Raw genomic sequence first — 20,274 nt, forward strand, 5'->3', positions numbered from 1 at the left:
GGAGCAGCAATCTTGTTTGCTCCTACGATTGCAAGATTTTTGCTAAAATCTTGGCAGAAAGGCTCAATGGGGTTATGGGGGAGCTCGTTCATGAGGATCAGAAGGGTTTTAAACAAAGGAGGGCATTGCATGAGCTCACCTACTCCCTTATAGGGGCAATAGATTTGGCCACAGCAGATAATGTACCCCTAGCAGTCATAGCTTTAGATGCTACTAAAGCTTTTGACCAAGGAACTGGGCCTTTTTGCAATCAGTGTTGAAAGCCGCCAATATAGGGGCCAGATTTTGTAGTACAATAGTGGAAATTTATAAGGCACCAAGGGCAAATGTCCTGGTGAATGGCGTATTAACATCAGCATTTAAGATTATGAGAGGTGCAAGACAAGGGTGCCATTTGTTTCCGCTGTTGTTTGATCTATACATTGAACCACTGGCGAAAAAGTTGGGGGCTGAATGGAGGATCACACCCTATCAATGTAAGAATTGGTCGAAGAAACTGGCATTGTATGCTGATGATCTGATGATCCATACTGCGGATTGGAAGACCTCTATGACACGTGGTTAGATTCTCTAATGACTTTGGAAGAGTCTCAGGATAGGAGATCAATAGGGGGAAGACTGAGATTATGACTTGGAATATGGATGGAGGGGCAAAGGGAATTAAAGCTGAGATGAGATAGTTGGGAGTCAGAGTGACACAATACATAACGAAACTCGCACAAACAAATTTTAAGAGGGTAAAGAAAGAAGTATGTGATTTAATGGCAAGTTGGGCGCATCTTCCTTTAACATTTTATGAAAGAGTAAACTTAGTGAAAATGTTCATACTCCCGACATTTTTTTTCCTCTTCAATGCAATACCCCTGCAGTTTAAAGATGGGTGGTTCACAAAATTAAAGGGTAAGATCAGCACTTTTATCTGGGCTGCAAAAGGGCGTGTATTTCCTGGAAGAAGTTGAGGAGGAGTAGAGAAAAAGGAGGGTTAGCGCTTCTGAAATTGAAAATTCATGCAATGGCTTTTCTGCTTGAAATTAGTATGATGCTCCTTGACAGACCCACATGTTCGGAAATTGGCAGGCTGTTTTCGGGAATGTTGACAGGAGTAAAAGGAGATGGTCTTGGTTTTATGATGAAATTCGCAGACCCACAATACCTTTAAAAAGTGAGACCAAATATCCTCCAAGGCATGGCGGAAACTCAGTATAGGATTGAAAGGAAACTAAAATTGCCATACCACAATAACCCTGCCCTTATCTGGGATTCACCAGGATCTTCGGAGTGGACAAAGGATACATTGGCAGGGCCATAAAGGAATGTTGGTATTGTGAGATGGGAGGACCTGCTAGAGGGAGAACAACTTATCTCATGGGAAGAATTTCAATGTAAAACAAATGATCAAGTTTCAAGGTTTAAATACGTACAAATCCAGAGTTGGTTCCAGTCTTCGGACAATAGCATAGGGGGCACAAACCAGCTTGAAGAAAGTTTAATTTTTTTATGTACCGAATAAGAAAGAAACATCTTACTGGTACTGGCTGATGATGGAAGAAACAGATGGGAAATTTACACTGCCACAAGAGCTGTGCGGGAGATGCTTGCCAGAAGCAATGCTGGAGAAGTTATGGCAAGTATCTTTTTCTATGCTTTATCAAGTAATTAAGCCTGCCTATTTATGAAGAAACCATAATTTTTCAATTCATAGAGTGTACTGGACTCTACATAAGCTATCAAAATTTGAAAGCAAAGGAGTGGTGGCATGTCCCAAATGCGGTCAGATGATGGCGGATGTCCAGAACATGTTCTTGGAGTGCCCGGTGATACAGGTATTCTGGGGTGAGGTGAATAAGGCTATAACCTATCCTTGGTTTCTTTGGTGTAGCTTTGGAAGTAAGGGAATGTGATAAGGAGAAGCAAAAAATAATTTTCTATGCGGTATTGCTGGCACAGAGAGAATTGTGTAGGAAGTGGACCAGCCCGAACCCCCCTATGTACACCGAGTGGAGGGCGTCCTTGGAAAATACATTAAGGTTGGATGCCATCTCCCCAGAGCAGAAGAGATATGCCTGTTGGCTCTCTGTGATGGAATTGGATGGGAAGAGAGGGATAAGGGTTAGGAAGGGACTGTCCAAAGATTACGCCTAACCAGACCTCAGTGCAAACACATGCTACTTCCACGCTTTTGCTTCCCTTCTCGGTCTCTTTCCATCCGGTTCAGATGGGAGAGCGGATTGGAGGGGAGGGAAGAATGCTTTGAAGTGTAACTCGCAGGTTCTGTAAGTTGGGGCAGTATCCGTACCCCCCTGTCTCGGCACAAGGGCAAGATATTCGGATGGAGGTGCTGTGGAAGGTGAATCTGTGGCTAATGAGGACAAAAAAACAGGGGGAAAAAACATAAGTGCAGGCGGCAAACTTTTTTTCTAGGAGCTCGACATCAGGGTTGTTTAACACCAACTCTGCCTTCTCTTCATCCCCCTACATTCCTTTTCTTTTCCTCCACACTAGACTTCCTGCCTTTTTTGGGGATAACATAGCGTTTGTTAATTTTGCCCAACTAAACAATAAGTAATAAAACACAGAGGCACAGGCATCAAGCATTTTTGTCTTTGCAAACGGGCCTATTCACAGAATCAGCAAAAATTGCTTTTCAGATGCAGCAAACCCTATTTTGTGATTCAGTAACCCTCGCAAAATGGGTTTGAGATTTGCTATTAGGAAGTGGCATGGTTAGGGTGCCCCTCTTAATACCAAATTGCATTGGTATGTAGGAATGTTTTGTGACCGAAATGTGGTCGCAAAACATTCGCATTTTACCACCTACTTCAAGTAGGTTGTACCCACTCGTAAAGGGGATGGGGTCTCCAGGGGACCCCTTCCCCTTTGTAAATGTTTGTAAAAGCCTTTTTTAAGACCAGGCAGTGGTCCCACGGACCACTGCCTGCTCTTAAAAAATGAAAGGAAAACTTTACATTTTTAGTTTTGTAAAGCATCCTGTGTTCCTTTAGGGAAAACGGGATGCTTTACAAAAAAAAAAGATTGCTTTGTTTAAAAGCAATCACGGACATGGTGGTCTGCTGACTGTGAGAAAGTGCCATCTTTCTTGCATGGTATGCCCCCACTTTTTGCTGAATTGCTGATGTACTTTGAATGAGTGTGCTCCGGGTTCCTGCCAATCAGGTACCCAGGGCCCGTGTTCCTTCCCTAAAACTGCATTGAAGCCTAAATCCAATTGGCATCTCTGGCCATAGATTAGCCCCTGGTAAATAGTACCCTAAGTACCTAGGGCACTGTGACTAGAGAAGGCCCCTAAGGGCTGCAGCACATATTGTGCCTCCCTTAGAGGCCCTGTACCCTGACACACACACACTGCCTATACAGGCTGAGTGTCTTGGTGCAGAACTCTACAGAGAGTCGACATGGCACACATCCCTGTGTGCCATGCCCACAAACACACTGCCCTGGCATACCTCAGTCACTCCTCTAGCTGGGTGCACTATGCCAGTTGTGTGGGCACAGGTGTGTGAGCCCTGTGCCCCTACAGTACCCAGGGCCATTTCTGGGCACTGTAAGTGCAGTGTGCCATTAAGAGTATATGGTGCTGGGAGGTTGTCATTACGAACTTCACAGCACCATAATGGCTACACTGAAGACTGAGAAGTTTGGTATCAAACATCTCAGCACATTAAACCCACACTGATGCCAGTATGGGATTTAATGTCCAATGCATGACATAGGGCAATTTAGAGTTGCCCCGGAAACCAACCCACATCCCATGTCTGGACTGAGAGGCTGCCTAGGCTGCCACCCAGCAGACATGCTGCTGGACTCCTGTGTAGAGAGCCCTCCGCTCTCTGGGGCCTGCAGCAATTCACATCCTGGGACGAGGTGCTAGGTCTCCTCCGCCAGGATGGGCAGGGGAGGCTTCAAAGGCATGTGCCTTTGTGAGCCTCTCCAGTCCACTTGCTGTACTCAGCAACTGGCCCCCACCAGTTCTGACCCCCACTCTGGCAGAAAGACAGGCGGAAAAAAACAAAGGAAGTAAAGGGGGTGCGCCAGCCTCTGCCAACCCCACCCCTCAGGTGGGGGAGGTGAGGTAAAGCATAACTCCGGGCTCTCGCTTTTTTGAGAATGGGGAGCCCTACCCAATCAGAGCTAGGCTCCTACCCCCCTCCCACTGGAGTGTGGCAATATAGGGGGTGTACTCACCCCAGGACAGTGACCCATTGGTCCCTGCCTTTGTCCTACCTGTAACGCCCCGAAGTTTAGTATTTAGGGGCACCCTGAACCTTCCTTCCTCAGATCCCGATTTGAAACAAGAAGAAGAACAAGTAGAAAGACGACCTACTGTGCAGCTGCTAACATGAGGACGACACCAACTGACTTGGCCCCAGCCCTACCTGCCTGTTGATCCTTGAACCTGCTCCTGCTAAACCCCGGTGTCTTCTGTGGTCAGCAACCTCGAAAACCCAGGAGGACATGACTGCCTTATTACCACGAGCAGTGGTTCTGCTCAAACTGCAACAGTCCCTGGTGCCAGCCAGGAACCGCAAATCCAGCACACTCTGCACTTGCCAAGCCCAGCCCGTGTCTGAGTGGACAAAGACCATGAGGACATCCCCCGGTGACTGTGACCCAGAATTCAGCACCCAAGGATCCTCCTCAACGCTCCTGACGATGCTTGACAATGGACCCCTCCAACCGTGACCAGCTGAGGTTAAGATTTTCCAACACCAAAAGACACCCCTGCACCCGGTGCCTCACGGCCCCCTGTGCCCAACTCCTGGGTGCCTACCTATCCTACAACATCCCAACTTACCTCTCAAAGTGGTGGTCGCACCTGAAGAATCTCCGTCCTGAGCCTGCACCTTTGTTCAACTTCCAGCTTTCCCATTGAAATACATTGGGCGCCCAAAGGCCCAAAAACACCCTGCACCCATCCGCCCGAGTGCCACTGGCAGTGCAGCAACTATTCTGCTCTACTTCACCACTTGCCATGTGTAAGTGACCAGGAGCTCAGCTCCCACAGCTGCGTGGCCTGCCTGCTAGCAGCCACCAACAAAAGGCCCCCTATCCTCCATAGGATAACATTGGGCCTACTCACTCTGCACCTGCCTGCCCCTGTGCCACTGAGGGTGTAACAACTGTACTTACCTGACCATGGGAGATCCCTGAGTCTCCCCAGAACCTTAACTCTGCCAGCCAAGTACTTACCCACTTGATTTTCTCCATAGGGTAACATTGGCTGGGTTTCACTCTGAATTTCTTCTAAGTGTCGAGTTTTGCAACTTTACAATATTCCTTAAAAATCAGCCGATCAACAAAAACGAAATTACTTACCTGCTATCAGGAGAGATCCCAGTGCACTGAACCTGAAAAGTAATTATAACTGTGTTTACTGTTAACCCAATTTTCCTCCATTGGAATACATTGACTGTTTTTTGCCAGAATTTCTTCTGTGTCGATTTTCAAAACTTACAAATATTCCTTAAAAATCGCCTGTGTAACAGAAACGATTTCTTTCAACTGTTTACAGGAAATGCACCAGGTCTGAATCCAGGATCCAGCCCTGAGTAAGAAAAATATTTGAAAAGTGATTTTATTGCATTTACTTAAAACTTCCCATTGAGCTCAATGTTATTTTGTGTTTAACTTGTGTTGCCTATTGCAACAACTGTAGCTATTGCATTTAAACGTCAATTGCTATTTGAAAGTATTCAATTGCAACACCTCATTCTGAGAAAGTATTTATGATACCTACTTGTGGTTCTAAAATAAACAACTACATATTTTATATACAAAGTAATTGGCCTAGAGTTCAGTTCTTGAGTGTGTGAGACCATTTGCTGACTTGAGTGTGTACAACAAATGCTTTCACTGTCCTCTGATACTGCCTTACTGCTAGACCAAACTACCACTTTAGAGAGTAAGGTTATATCTAACTTTAGCCTCTGCCATACTTCTGGGGACTGTGGACTCTGTGCACACTCTACCTTACTTTGGTCCATTATTTACAGAGACACTTTCTTACACTGACCCCAGCAGGGCACCATCCCTGAGATTTTTGAGATTCCTAGGGGGTCACAAATTGTAACCTACCTCATTAATACTCATGAGGTAGGTCATTGGTGATCCTCTAAGAATCACAGAAAGTGTTCAACACACTTTCTTGCATGCTGCTCTGCAATTTCCAAATTGCGAATCGCAATGATTCGCAATTAGGGAATCGTGAAACAGTGTATTGATGCATCTGGCCCTAAGACGTTACTACCTCAATTTGAGGTGTATTACACCCAAGAAATGTCTTTATAGAATTGCAGTTTACAACCTGTTGGTAAAACACCCATCTCTGCAGCAGACACTCTTCCCAAAGTGTTATCTTTTAATGGGAACTGAATCAGTATTAGACACCGTGTGTTTATTTTCAAAGGCAATGTTGGTAACACAGCCCTAAAGGCAGACAGGGTACAGCAAAAACTCTAACTAGGAAATTGTTTCATTAGATGTCTGAGTTTATACATTAGCAATATTTTAGGCATGTATGGAGTCCTCTGGAATAACAACATGGATGTATTAAGCTCAGAAAAACCCATAGTGGTCCAGTATTGTTTTATCTGTAGTTTTATCAGTAGTTTGTTTTTGGGACACTGCTATGGTTTTAAAACAGACCTCAATTTGTGTTAGAGCTGACATGGTTTGACCATGAAACATAAAGAGAAAGCGCAGACACAATCAACTAAGCTTTGCCGTGGGAGTGAAAGCAAGGAAAAACAATTTTAATAACAGGATCTCCTATTGAAATAATTGTTCTCTTCTCTGTGTCATGGCCAAAACACAGAAAACCAGTTAAACTCGAACAAAGAGATGCTCTTCTAACAAAACAAGGTATGAACATAACCTTGGTGGAGGCAATCATATCGCTGTTGCAGTCATACTGAGATAATATCAGAACACCTACATCAGCTATTTGCAAATACAATTGCCTGATTGTTGTTTGGTCTATATTTAACATAAACCTTTACTTTAAACCATTACTCCCTTACTTTTCATAGCATGGCCACATTCTTTTTTTCTTTTTCTTTTAAATTCCTTGGTGATTGCAAAGATATGTGTAATAGATATATTAACTCTCATTTTATTTCTTATAAAGTGGGTTTATTGTCAGATATGAGATTCTCACTATCCCTTGATTCCAAGAGGACTTGTAAATTCTGATACTTGTGCAAACCCCTATTTGCACAACAATAATAATTCTGAGATATGCATGCATTACCACACCACACTTTTCCCTGGTCTTTTTCGGGAGGTCAAAACCACCAGAATTTAAAACATGCTTGTGTGGTGCATGTGGAATTTGGGGCCACATCTACTAAGGTAGTTTTTGGTCGCGAACCCTGCGATTCGCAAAATTAATGAGATTATAATGGCAAAATGGATTTTTATTATTTGCTAAATCCGTTTTGTGATTCATAAATCAGGTTTAGAAATGGAAATCAGATTGCAACTTGGAAGCAGTGTGCTTAGGGCATCCCTTCCAAACTAAGATTCAGCATCAGAAGTGTCAATGGTTTGTGACAGTTATTCTGGTCACCAACCATTGAAAAGACACTGACACCTCATAGGAGGTGGTAACTTATTTTCAAAGTTATATTGTGAATCTTAAAAAAAAAGTCTGTTAGAAAGTAGGCTGTCGTCCATGGGACCCTGCCAACTCTAAAACAAACGTTTAAAAAGAATTAAACCTTTTCTTTTTAAAAGCAGCACTTTTCCTTTAAAGAAAATAAGCTGCTTTAAAAACCAAAAGTTTCATTTATTTAATGAAGATCACATACATAGTGGTTTGTTGACTCTAGTAGACCATCATCCAATCTGATTGAGTAGCAATTTGCAAACTAACTTTTTAATAATTATGAGTTAGGTCTTATTGGGGCCGAGTCCAAATGGGAATTTTGGAAACTGCCCTATTAGTTCGTAGGGTAAATTAATGAAGAGACAACCCAGTGTCCCTAGGAACCCAGGTAAGTATATATTAACAAATACAATGCTTCCCTTGGGGGAAGCTTGAGCCTGTGATTCTTAGGCAAAAGAGGTACTCATAGTCATAATAATATTTTGGAATAGACCATCAATTTAATGGATGCCCATGTATTCTGCTCGACATATTAGTGTGCAGATTTTGGATATATACAATGTGTATAACCATGGGCGTCCACAGAAAACTTGTCAGGGGGAAGCATTATTTTAACGTCAGCCATCCTCCGACCCTATTTGACAATGACAAAGGGTAGGGGCAAAGTCATTATCACATAAAGTGCAGGCATGCAAAGGGTTGAGAAACCTGATGCAAAAGCTTAATAGAAGGATCAAGCTACCATTGAGTGATTAGCTACAATTTCTAAACTGTTTTTATGTTAACACTAGTAAATGCACTACATTATTCATTCAGACATGATCAAGGAAGTATAACTGAATTATTTACAAAATCCATGTAGAATCTGCATTTGTTGTTAACATGCACAAATGAATGACAATTAAAATATATGACAAATGTATTTATTTTGAAAATGTATTAATTTAAATAAATAAGATTAAATATATCAACTTAAATATATGTATCTAAATACAACTGTCCTCAGCCAAATTGGATAATAAAACATGTAAACTTTAGCTGGATAACTGTTGCAGGTTAGGAATTGCAAACATTAACACTCTTGCTCAATTTTAAAAATCACATTTCTCAATCAGTAATTTTATATAGTTTTTGTTCACTGGTAAGTCTGTGGTCTTGTGCAAATGTATCTTTTACTTTTTCAATCAGCTGTTTGTGTTCATCAGTTTTTGCTTGATGTATGCTCATCATGCACAAATCTAATAAGTGATCAAATACCATTATCGACCTCAACCAGGCTTTCAACCTTCTCATTATGCTGAAAGACCTATCCACTATTCAAGCGGTCTCTGGTAATGTGAGAGCAATGGTAATTGCTTGTAGGAGTGATAGTAATAAATCTGTGTGGTTTAGCAAATCCAGAACTCCATTGTCAAACTGCTCATACTTTGTTGACCAGATCCCAAACATGTGACTGCTTCGACTTCCAGGTTTTCAATGTCATAAATTTCTCTGATGTTTACAATCTGGCATTTGTATTGCTCAAGTGTCATTTTTGCCATGTACTTTGGTTAAAGTGAGAACAGACTGACATATTTCTTATTTCCATTGCCAAACCAGCTTTCTAATGATGCGGTGATAGACTCCATGTATGACAGAGATAGACTGGTAACAGTATTCTTCCACAGAAGAACTGTTTACTGTTTTACAGTTCCACAGAAGAGGAACCAAAATTAGAATGAAATACTTGTTAGCCACACTGTCGGGGAACACAAAGTTCAATGTTCGATTTTTCTGCCATTGTTTGAACATTTGAAAATATTTCCTTAATTGCTCTTCTGGTTTTTGTCTGTGATCACAGAACCCATTCAGGAGGTCTTGCATGTAATTAAACACCTTACGGATATCAAGCTGAACTGCTTGGAGAGCCTGGCTTACAGAGTCCAATCTTGATGAGTAATTTGAAATTATGGTCAAGCAAAAGGGAAAGCTCACTGTGCTTGAGGAACATTGCAATTGATGTTGGTAGTGTTCAGTTCAGTTCATCTTTATTTCGATCACACTGATCATAAAAGACATTCACAAAAATTTACAATATTGTTATTATCCATAAAACGATTAAAAAACACTTTTAAAAGGATAATCAATCATTGCAGCTGCAGTGCTTGTTGTTGAACGATAACTTAATAGGTAATTACAGTGTGAATTCATAAAATGTATTAAATTATGAATTGAAGAACTGCTTATAAAACCATTATATACTTTGTCTACATAAAATACGATTAATATTAACATATTGCGTGATTTTACGTAAGAACCCTTAATATTAAAAATAATGATAATACTCCATACATTAGAGCAAAGGAAGAGAGCATAACTATCAAATGCATAGATTCCTAACCAAGGCTATGACACTAGAGTTAACCATTGCTATGGCTAGTGTTGTAGTGACCAGTACGCTTAATTGCTTATAAATCTCTTTAATATTTGAGCAAACAATTCAAAGCTCTTTTATTTTGATGTCTATCATGTATTTTACTCAGTAATGGCACATTGGGAATAAGAGATCTTCTTTTCGGACTCTCCCGGAACAACATTCAAGTCATTAACAACCAAATTAAGTTTACGTGCAGCACAGTGAGCAAAAGCAGCTTGATGATATTTTCTCTTTATTATGGCTATAACACCACCTCTACAAATTACCACAAAATTAGGCCTGTGCATATTGATGGAGCAAGGATTCGCACGGAAAGTGACTTGCTTGAATTCATGAACCTCGAATAACCCTAACTAAGTAATCAACCTGTTTGTCCTATTAATTTACCTTTTTTCTATTGATATTGGGTATCCGAGTGAAGCTTGCTTATGTGTTTTTACTAATACTAATACGCTTGCATCTAAAATGACTGCTGCTACGCGGGAATTTCTACTGCGCATGCATCTGTCATACCCACGTGACATGACGTTCTCGCAGTCTTGGAGGGAAGTCTGTCGCATCTGCGCACTAGTGTTCATTCAGTTTGCACACGCACCTAGTGTTAATATGGCTGCTCTGTGTTCTCACAAGCGAGAGGCTTGCACAGCTGTTTGTTCTGCCTAATCCTAATGCTATAGTTTATTATAAAGTAATGGGTATAGTGTAGAAATTCATGGTATACAGTGTAATCATTTATTTCTGTGTTCTAAAACTGTTTCTTTTCCATTTCATGTTACACTTTGAAACTTGGCCTGTCTCGTAACGCTGTACTTCATCTTGGTTGAAACTGAGGCTGCGCGAGATTCTCCAGTCTCAAGAACAAGTGACCTTTGGACTATTGCCAAGGAGCTGACTGACTAGAAGATTCTCCTGTGAAAGTGTCCTAACAAACTCTAAATCATATACATTGTAATCGTCAATAGAACATCCATTGTTCGGAAAAAGAAATCGTCATGGGAACCTGAATTTGATGGGCGTGAACATACATTTTATTAAGAAGACGGAGAAAGTCTAAAATGTAGGTGGTGTGATGACCTGTCCTCCTCCTTTGTCCAATCGAATTTGGGGATCCTTACACTTGCAACACTGGGGGGTGGTACACTGACCTGGAAAACAGTATAACTAGCGTAGGTTTAGCTAGAGAAATTGTCCGACTTGTCCGAATAGCTGACCTGTCACTGACCCAATGTACTCAAAAGGTGACTAAGAGCAGAGGGCTGCGGAACACTCTGTCAGGAGGTTCGAGCACCCCATCGGGGTTTTGGGAAGTTGAAGTGCTGGCGAAGCACTTTGCTGGTGAATGCTGTAACCCAATCGGGGTTTTGGCTGATTCCTTGCAGAGAGGGAGTAGCGCAGGCGTTGCAACCAAAACTGCAGGTGCTGGTCTTAACCTTTGGTGGTCCGGTCCTGATCCAAATTCTGGGGTTATCCTGTCCTGATTTTCCTGAACTGCATCTGCTCGCCTACTGGCATTGAAGTATTTGGGCTTTTCTCCTGTCCTTTCCAACTGACCCATGGCCAGGTTTGGTCTTTACACTATTCTAGGTAAATATAAATCTGTGTGGGTAATTGTCATTCTTAAATTGCGTCCTTTTCTTTACCTTCCCTGAATTTGCAAAGCTTTGATTGCATATGTTCTTTTCTTCCCCTTCTCTTGGTTAAATGACAAAGTCATGTTTTACTGTTTTATTAGCGTGTTCCACTTTTCAACCCACCTTTAGTCAATGCTAAATGTTTTCATGATAGTATATGTTCCTTTTCCTTACCCTCCCTTTAAGGAGTTAAGCTTAGTTATCTGAATCTATAGAGTGTTCCAATTCTTACCTTCCCTATAGTAATGTGCTAAATCTGAATCTCGATTTGCATATTGTGTTCTTTTTTTCCAAACTGTCAATAATTGCGAAAGTTCTTGGGTTTAGTATGTTCCCTTTCTTTACCCTCCTTTAGTTAAGTTGCGAAAGTCTGTTTCTCGAATTAGCATGTTCCTTGTTCTTACCTTCCCTTTATTTCGAGTTTGCTAAATGGTTGGCATAATCTAACTCTTGCATAGCTATACACTGTTTCTGATCTTGGTTATTGATAGTTTAATCGCTTTTAATCTGTGGCTCATGACTTTTGATGATGATTAGATAAAGAGTTTGAACCTACCCTGAGTCTGTGGTTATTATATAAATGCAAATGTTATGGTATTTTTGAGTGCCTTTCTTTACACTAACTCCCTGATTCATCGTGCTCTTATGTACTAGTGACCAGGATTGGTAAGTCAATGATATAGGAAATAGTGAAATAAAATAAACTGGTAGTAGAGTGCGGGTTATCTGATTGAATAAATGTATGTTTTTGAATTATGGGCCCAGGTGAGTATTGGTAAAATTATAGTCGGGTGACCTGCGTGCTCTATCAGTATATTTCTTTGGTAGCAGTAGTATGGTTAGGGATTAGTTAAAGATAGGTAGTTAGTTAATTGGTTATGGTTCATGTTTCATTGATCGATCAAATGTGATATTATTGAATGTTTTGATGCTCGTATATTGAATTTTATGTATTTACCAAAATCGTTCGTACCTGTTATATGTTTTGTCTGGAATCCCCGGGGGCAGAATAGCTGGTGGTAGATAGAAGCCACATCGCGGTGAGGTCACTTATCCGCAGGAAGTTAGTGCATGGTTGGGCAGAACCAGAAGCACTATTTAGAGTTTTCCGTATAAATGTGTGAATAAATGATAGCAAGGAGTTCGCTAGCAAAACTTTTGTTGTGATGTAACCTAGTTGGGTCACACGGAAGAAGTAGCTGGTTCATCTGAGCTTGATGGATAGCAAAGTGGTTCGCTGGTGAAATGTTGGCCTTACTGTATATCCCAGAGTGGATAAAATCTGGAGGAGTAGCAGGTTCTCTAATGCTTGTGTGAAGGGTAGACGGAAGGGTTCTACTCGTAGCGTATGAAAAGTAAACGGAAGGGATTTACTTGCAGTGAAATATTTCTTTCCTATCTAGTCACACGGGTACAGTGGCGAATGTGTTTCCGTTGTTAAATAATAAAATCTGCACTTTAAAATCAAAGGAATTTAGTTTTCGCATTACCTTGTGAAGGAGGGAGTCAGTTGCGGAGCTGCGCTGACGTCACTCAGAGCCGTGCTGGTATTGGTCAAGACAGTGGGCGTGTAGCATTGTAAAGGAGGGGTGAGCGCAGGAGCGTGGAAACTCGTCTCACGAGAAAGGCCGCGCACCCATTGGTTGAAATTATTTGAAACCGCAGTGTTGGTTAGTTGACGAAAAATAAAAGATGCGTTAGTATTGGAAGCATACAGTAAACAGAAATAAGTATTTTCGCACAATTTGAATTTTGCAAAATATATGTGGTATCCAAGTCATCCAGAAACTCGACCTGATCCAAGATACTTAGGGTTTGCTAAGGATCAGATGTTAAGAGGCAGACCTTACAATATGTACGGAAGTAAGAGGAAAATGTCATTTGTAGACAAAGTTAGAAATTATTTAAAAAAAGACAAGCCCATTAAGACTAGAGAAGGAGTCATTATTCCACCTCCAAATACTACCGCATCATTTATGATGTTTGACAGGGGATACCACTCCTGCGTATGGTTAGAGAACTGGGTGGAATACACAAAAGATGACGGAATTCTGGCATTTCCCTTAGAAGGCATATTTAACGGAAGGATTTTGTTTAATTTAAGGACTCAAATGAATGACTTACATCCTAGACCTAGATTAACGTAATATGAGGCCCTAGAAGAATGCGAGATTGAGGCTTTTGAGCGAGACAGACCTAGAATTGACAAAGGACTGAGTACATTTTACCCAAAGGTTCCATGAGATTCCAAAGAAAAACAAATGAAACAATGGAGACAGAAATTGTTAGTGGAAGGGCTTTATCCAGTAATAACTGTAGAGGAGCCTGTGAGAGGTAAAAAGACTGAGAAAGCTAAACATGTAATGGCTAGCGGTGATTCAGACGATGATTACATGGAGGATTTATTAATGAAAAATCCACCACCATATAATGAGGAACCAAGAACAGTAAATCCGAATAACCCGTTTTTTAAACCACCCTATAATGAGGAGTCAAGTACATCAAATCCGACTGCCCCGTTTTTAAAGCCACCTTTAATATGGCTGGGATACCCGCCACCCCCTCTCGACACAATCCCCAAGGATGGGAAACCGGAAACGGTTCTGAACTTTTGGAAGGCGGGAGGGAGTGACCCTCCCGGCCGTATTTATTAAAATATGAAACAAAATCAAAACATTAAAATAACAGTTTCATATTATGTACAATTTCATTTCGACATTACGATGTTTGGCTAACCTTAACATATTTCTAATACAAAGGTTCTCCTAGCCGAACTAACATCCTACAAAACATTTAACTTGAAATTGTACATCCTAACTTTTAAGGGCCAACGGCAAGGTCGTAACCGGTGTCAGATCCCTAAACCAGAAATACCCCCCCCACTTGTGAGGGGCGACCGCACAGAGGCGTACCTCAAGTGCATCTACCAATTTCCCTTGACTTGACGGGGGCCCCAATGAACTCGACGCCATTTAAAGGTCGTCCGAGGACTCGTGTGAGGTGTCTAGAAGGTAGCGTAAACCCCCTCCCCACCCCACACAACTTACCACATCTGCCGTCGCAGGTGTCCTGGCCCCGGGAAATTCCCCAGGAGGGGCCCGTAGCCCCTCCTATCCAGGAAGGGGCCTTGACCGCCTTTCCTTTCCTTTCGGCGGCCCATCCTTAGAAGGGACCGCCTCCCCGTTGAGGGGCCAATGGCCACCTCCCCCGAGCGCTCCCATCCGTAATGGGTGACGCCCCCCCATAGGGATCTTCCAATTACTGCTCACCGATCATGACCTTACCGCCGACCAAAATAAATACGACAATTTAACTAAAATTACTAATTACAAAACAACCATAACTATTTCACGTATGATTACTGATCAACACTAGTGCAGAATCACTTTATTCGAAAAAACATACTGTAAATGACCATTCTTTATTGCATACTCAAAATAACACGACAATCATCACAACCTGTAAGAAATAGAGTTACCACATCAAAACTTTATTTAAAACAACTGGCTGTCCTCAGGGGCTGGTGGGTGGGTCAAAATTGGCTCTTCGTTCCGTCTCGAGCTCACGTGCAGCGGGTAGGTGCAGCTTCAGAGCACAGGAACAAGAGGATGCTTTCTTGGCTTGTTGCTCCTTTTATCCGTCTTCGGGCGGGCGTAAACCCGCCTCCGCCGGCCTCCCTGGGCGTGGCCGGCCGCGTCAGTGTCTAGGACAACCCACTCCAGGGCGGGAAAAGGCGCGCCCAGGCTACGCCGCTTCGGGCATAACAGCCGAGACTCGCCTCCCGCCCAAGATGGCCTCCCGGGGGGATCGGGGTACTCCACCATACGTTCGGGGGGACCGAATGGTCGCCCCTTTCCATATGGCTGGGATACCCGCCACCCCCTCTCGACACAATCCTCAAGGATGGGAAACCGGAAACGGTTCTGAACTTTTGGAAGGCGGGAGGGAGTGACCCTCCCGGCCGTATTTATTAAAATATGAAACAAAATCAAAACATTAAAATAACAGTTTCATATTATGTACAATTTCATTTCGACATTACGATGTTTGGCTAACCTTAACATATTTCTAATACAAAGGTTCTCCTAGCCGAACTAACATCCTACAAAACATTTAACTTGAAATTGTACATCCTAACTTTTAAGGGCCAACGGCAAGGTCGTAACCGGTGTCAGATCCCTAAACCAGAAATACCCCCCCCCACTTGTGAGGGGCGACCGCACAGAGGCGTACCTCAAGTGCATCTACCAATTTCCCTTGACTTGACGGGGGCCCCAATGAACTCGACGCCATTTAAAGGTCGTCCGAGGACTCGTGTGAGGTGTCTAGAAGGTAGCGTAAACTCCCTCCCCACCCCACACAACTTACCACATCTGCCGTCGCAGGTGTCCTGGCCCCGGGAAATTCCCCAGGAGGGGCCCGTAGCCCCTCCTATCCAGGAAGGGGCCTTGACCGCCTTTCCTTTCCTTTCGGCGGCCCATCCTTAGAAGGGACCGCCTCCCCGTTGAGGGGCCAATGGCCACCTCCCCCGAGCGCTCCCATCCGTAATGGGTGACGCCCCCCCATAGGGATCTTCCAATTACTGCTCACCGATCATGACCTTACCGCCACAGGCCGGATAGTTGACCGGCTATCCGGACCCCCCACAACAACTCCTGCCTAAAGGTCATGTTTTAAACTCTTTAGCCAAGCTATGAGGTCTCCTATGAGTAACTCATTCCCCACCCGGGACAAATGGACCCCATCTCCCAGGTACATACTGTCCCCCTTAATACAACCATGCGGAATAGAATGCAGTGTACTTGCACGAAACAATCTACCCAATTTGTTATTTACTTTCTTCACTGAGTGATTCAGAGCAGAAACCGAATTCGCCCCCCGCCACACTTTCCGTGGAATCATATGGGACCATGCAATTGTGCACCCTGGAACTCTTCTCGCCAACCAACTTACTGTGGAGAGCATTGCCTCGAGAAGAAGTCGTCTACCAGTGGCCACCAAATCGTTGCCCCCAAGATGGACTATGATTATAGACGGCGGTGACCTTGTCCGCCCTAACAAACCCTCGAAAAAGGATTGAAACTGGTCAATACAGAGCCCGCCCCTTCCGTAGAAGGTCACCCTGTACCCGTATTCCCCAGCCATGTGAATCATGTCACCTGCTTTGAATACGTCCGCGGCACGCCTCACGTATGAGTGGCCCACGACCCACACCTCTTTTTCCGCAGCCGGTGATGTCTGACCGCTGGTTCCCAGGTGTCGGGTCGACTGCACAGTCCGCCCCGCCTCGTAAGCTTGCGAAACTGTAAACCAAACAAAAACAAGAAGCGTGAGTACATCATTACAGCTTCACAACATGTGCAACCGCACATACTTTTTGTAACAATTCGAGGACCAACGCCCCAAACGTTTCACTTTTTCCACACTCAGACCCCTGGCTGTAGCCTCAGTAGCAGCCCCTATCCGAAAGGAATGGGTCCCAAACTCGCCGGGGTTCAAGCCTGCGGCCGAAATTGACATCGCAAGCACCCGCTGGAACTGAAACCTCGTCAGTGGGGTGGCGTCAGCGTGTCTCAACAAGGTCCCCCCCCATGATGCCACCCTCTGCGCCAAATATTCCTCTACACAAACAACAGGGCACATGGGAGACCCGGGAAACCTATGTATGACTATGCAGTCCCCAATCGCACCCTGATCGGTCTTGGACCTGACAAACGAGACAGTCATCGTCTCCACCTTAACCTGAATGTGCTCTCGGCACAGTCCCCCCACCGTATCCTGCTTGTTCTTCGCCACCAGTTCGCTTACCCGCATAGCCCCATGGAATGCTAGCGCAAAAGCGGCTCGGAATAACACTGTTTCATACTGGGATGAACATGTCGCAGGGAGTACAGAAAATAACAGGGCCAACCTATCCAAACCTATCGGGTGTCTCTCATCTACTCTGCGACCCTCCAGGCGTTGCCACCCACGTAGCGCTTTCTGCACCACGAACGACGCTGTCGGGTCCTGGATCCCATGAGCCCTTGCCATAAAGGAAATGGCGGCCGTAGCTACTGATTTGCCTGCCCGATGTAGAGACAGCAAAAATTTTACGACAAGCTCTTCCTGGCCCCAAAGCTCCCCCCTAGCAGAACCCAAAAAGGACCAATAGGAACGAAACGCCCCTTCATATGCCTTCCTTGTCCTGGGTGCTAAACTCTCTCCCACGAGGTTTTGTAGTTCGGGGCACCGAGAGACCAGAGAGCTTCGGGAAAGGGTGCCGCCACCCGGTCCGCTGTGGGCAGAAAACCCCAGAAGGCCTGCATACGGAAACGAGAAAGCGCATCAGCCGCTTGATTCAACACCCCCGGGACATGTCGCGCCCTAAAGAGCACATTCAACTGCATACACAATAACACAATTTCCTTGAGCAGTCTCAGAATCCATTTGCAACGTGCTGCCTGACTATTGATACACTCAACCACGGTCATGTTATCAGACCAGAACACCACAGAGTGATCCCGGAACCCCTCAGGCCATGTTTTCAGGGCCACCAAAATAGGGAAGAGTTCGAGAAAAGCAATGTTACTCGTCAGCCCGCACTCGTGCCACCATGACGGCCATTTCTGGGCCGACCATTGCGTACCGAATATGGCGCCAAAACCTATACTCCCCGCCGAATCTGTCCACAGCCCCAGCTCCTCGGAGGACACCGCTGGTTTGTTCCAGACAATTCGACCATTGAAATCCGCCAAGAATGCCAGCCAAATGCGCATGTCCTGGCGAATCTCTGCCGAGAGCCTCGTGCGGTGGTGTCCCTCCTTAAGGCCGACCATGGCTTGTGCAATCGAGCGGGAAAAGGGGCGGGCCATTGGCATTACTCTGAGGGCAAAATTCAACTGGCCCACCGTTTGTTGCAATTGATGCAGGTTTACCTTAGACACTCGAATACATGTTTCAAGGGATGCCCTGAATTTTAACACTTTTTCTTTGGGTAACCGAAAACAACCTTCCTCCGAGTCGAGCTCGATCCCCAGAAACTCGAGTGAAGTCGAGGGACCCACAGTCTTACCTGGTGCCAATGGCACACCAAAATGATTCATTAAGACACAAAATTCGTTTAAAGCCTGTCCACATTCTGGATCCCCGGCTGCCCCCAGGAACAGAAAGTCATCGAGATAATGCATAACATGCTGAAAACCCGTCTTTCTTGTAAATACCCATTGTAGAAAACAACTGAACTTTTCAAAATAAGCACAAGATATAGAGCATCCCATTGGCATACATCTATCCATATAATAGCGACCCTGAAACATGAAACCAAGAAGACGCTGATCGTCTGGGTGTACCGGGAGCAACCGGAACGCTGACTCGATGTCTGATTTTGCCATCAGCGCCCCGGGCCCCAGGCGATTCAACATGGCGACGGCCTCATCGATAGATGCGTACCGCACCGAACACACTTCCGGGTCTATCGCATCATTCACGGAAAGACCTCGTGGGGCTGACAAGTTATGTATTAGCCTAAACTCACCCGGGTCCTTCTTGGGGACCACCCCTAATGGGGAACAAACAAAGTTAGCAACCGGTGGAAAATCGAATGGACCGGCAACACGCCCTCGAGTCACCTCTTTCCCAATCTTTACCCGTACCACCGCCGTATGCTGCAGGACCGACAGTTGGTTCTTACAACTTGCTTCACCCCGAAAATCCCCCACTGGAATGCGGAAACCATATGAAAAACCGTCTCGCAACACCCCAGCGGAGACATGATCCGGGTATTCGTTGAGCCAAGGAATCATTGCCATGGTATCAATCGGGGTAGGTAAAGGCGCCCCTCGGACTATTTCAGACCTGTTTGGCGCTTCCCCTACCACCGTTATCACCCGTTTTGGCTCTGCACATGGTCTCAGGATGGGAGGACTGTCCACACCCCCCACATTCATGTCTAAACTTGCATGACCCCTGGGGCCTCGTACATTTTCCCCTGTTAAAATTCCAACAAATCCCCCTTTTACCTGCGTTGCCACTCGACTTCGAGTGGTGCTCGTTACCTGCACCCGTCCGAAAGGGTGTCCCAGAGGATTGGCGGGAAGACTCACCCCCGTTACCCCCCGACAATGGTACTTTTAACATGCCTGAATTCTCCATTTTTTGCCAAGAAATGGAGTCATAACAATCCCATGTTAGAGCTGGGTCGTGCTCCTTAGCCTTCCTAAAAATATTGTCATAACAAAACCACTGATTGCCCTCGTATGCTAGAGAATACTCCATGATACGTGTCTGGTAAATAGGTAACTCCGTCAACAATTCAGGCCTTCGCTCACCCATAATGGAGGTAAAAATGCCAAACGCTCTGCCCCAAGTACCTATGATTTCGTCGACCTTAAAGGCGCCCATTTTTGCGCGCCAAACACTCAGATGCATAAGCTCTTTTTGGCCCTTCACATGCTCCATCTCGTAATGGTCAGTAAGCAAAGAAAACATGTTCACATACTTATCGGCCCAAATCTTTTCCTTAATTTCACGTGGAACATGCTGGGTCACTTTCTCCCTTCGTGAGGGTACAGACCCCTCCCCCGCAATCGGCAGTAGCCGCTTACCTGAACTAGGTGCTGTAC

The sequence above is a fragment of the Lissotriton vulgaris genome, chromosome 11, assembly GCF_964263255.1.
Source record: "Lissotriton vulgaris chromosome 11, aLisVul1.2, whole genome shotgun sequence".
Lineage (NCBI taxonomy): Eukaryota > Metazoa > Chordata > Amphibia > Caudata > Salamandridae > Lissotriton > Lissotriton vulgaris.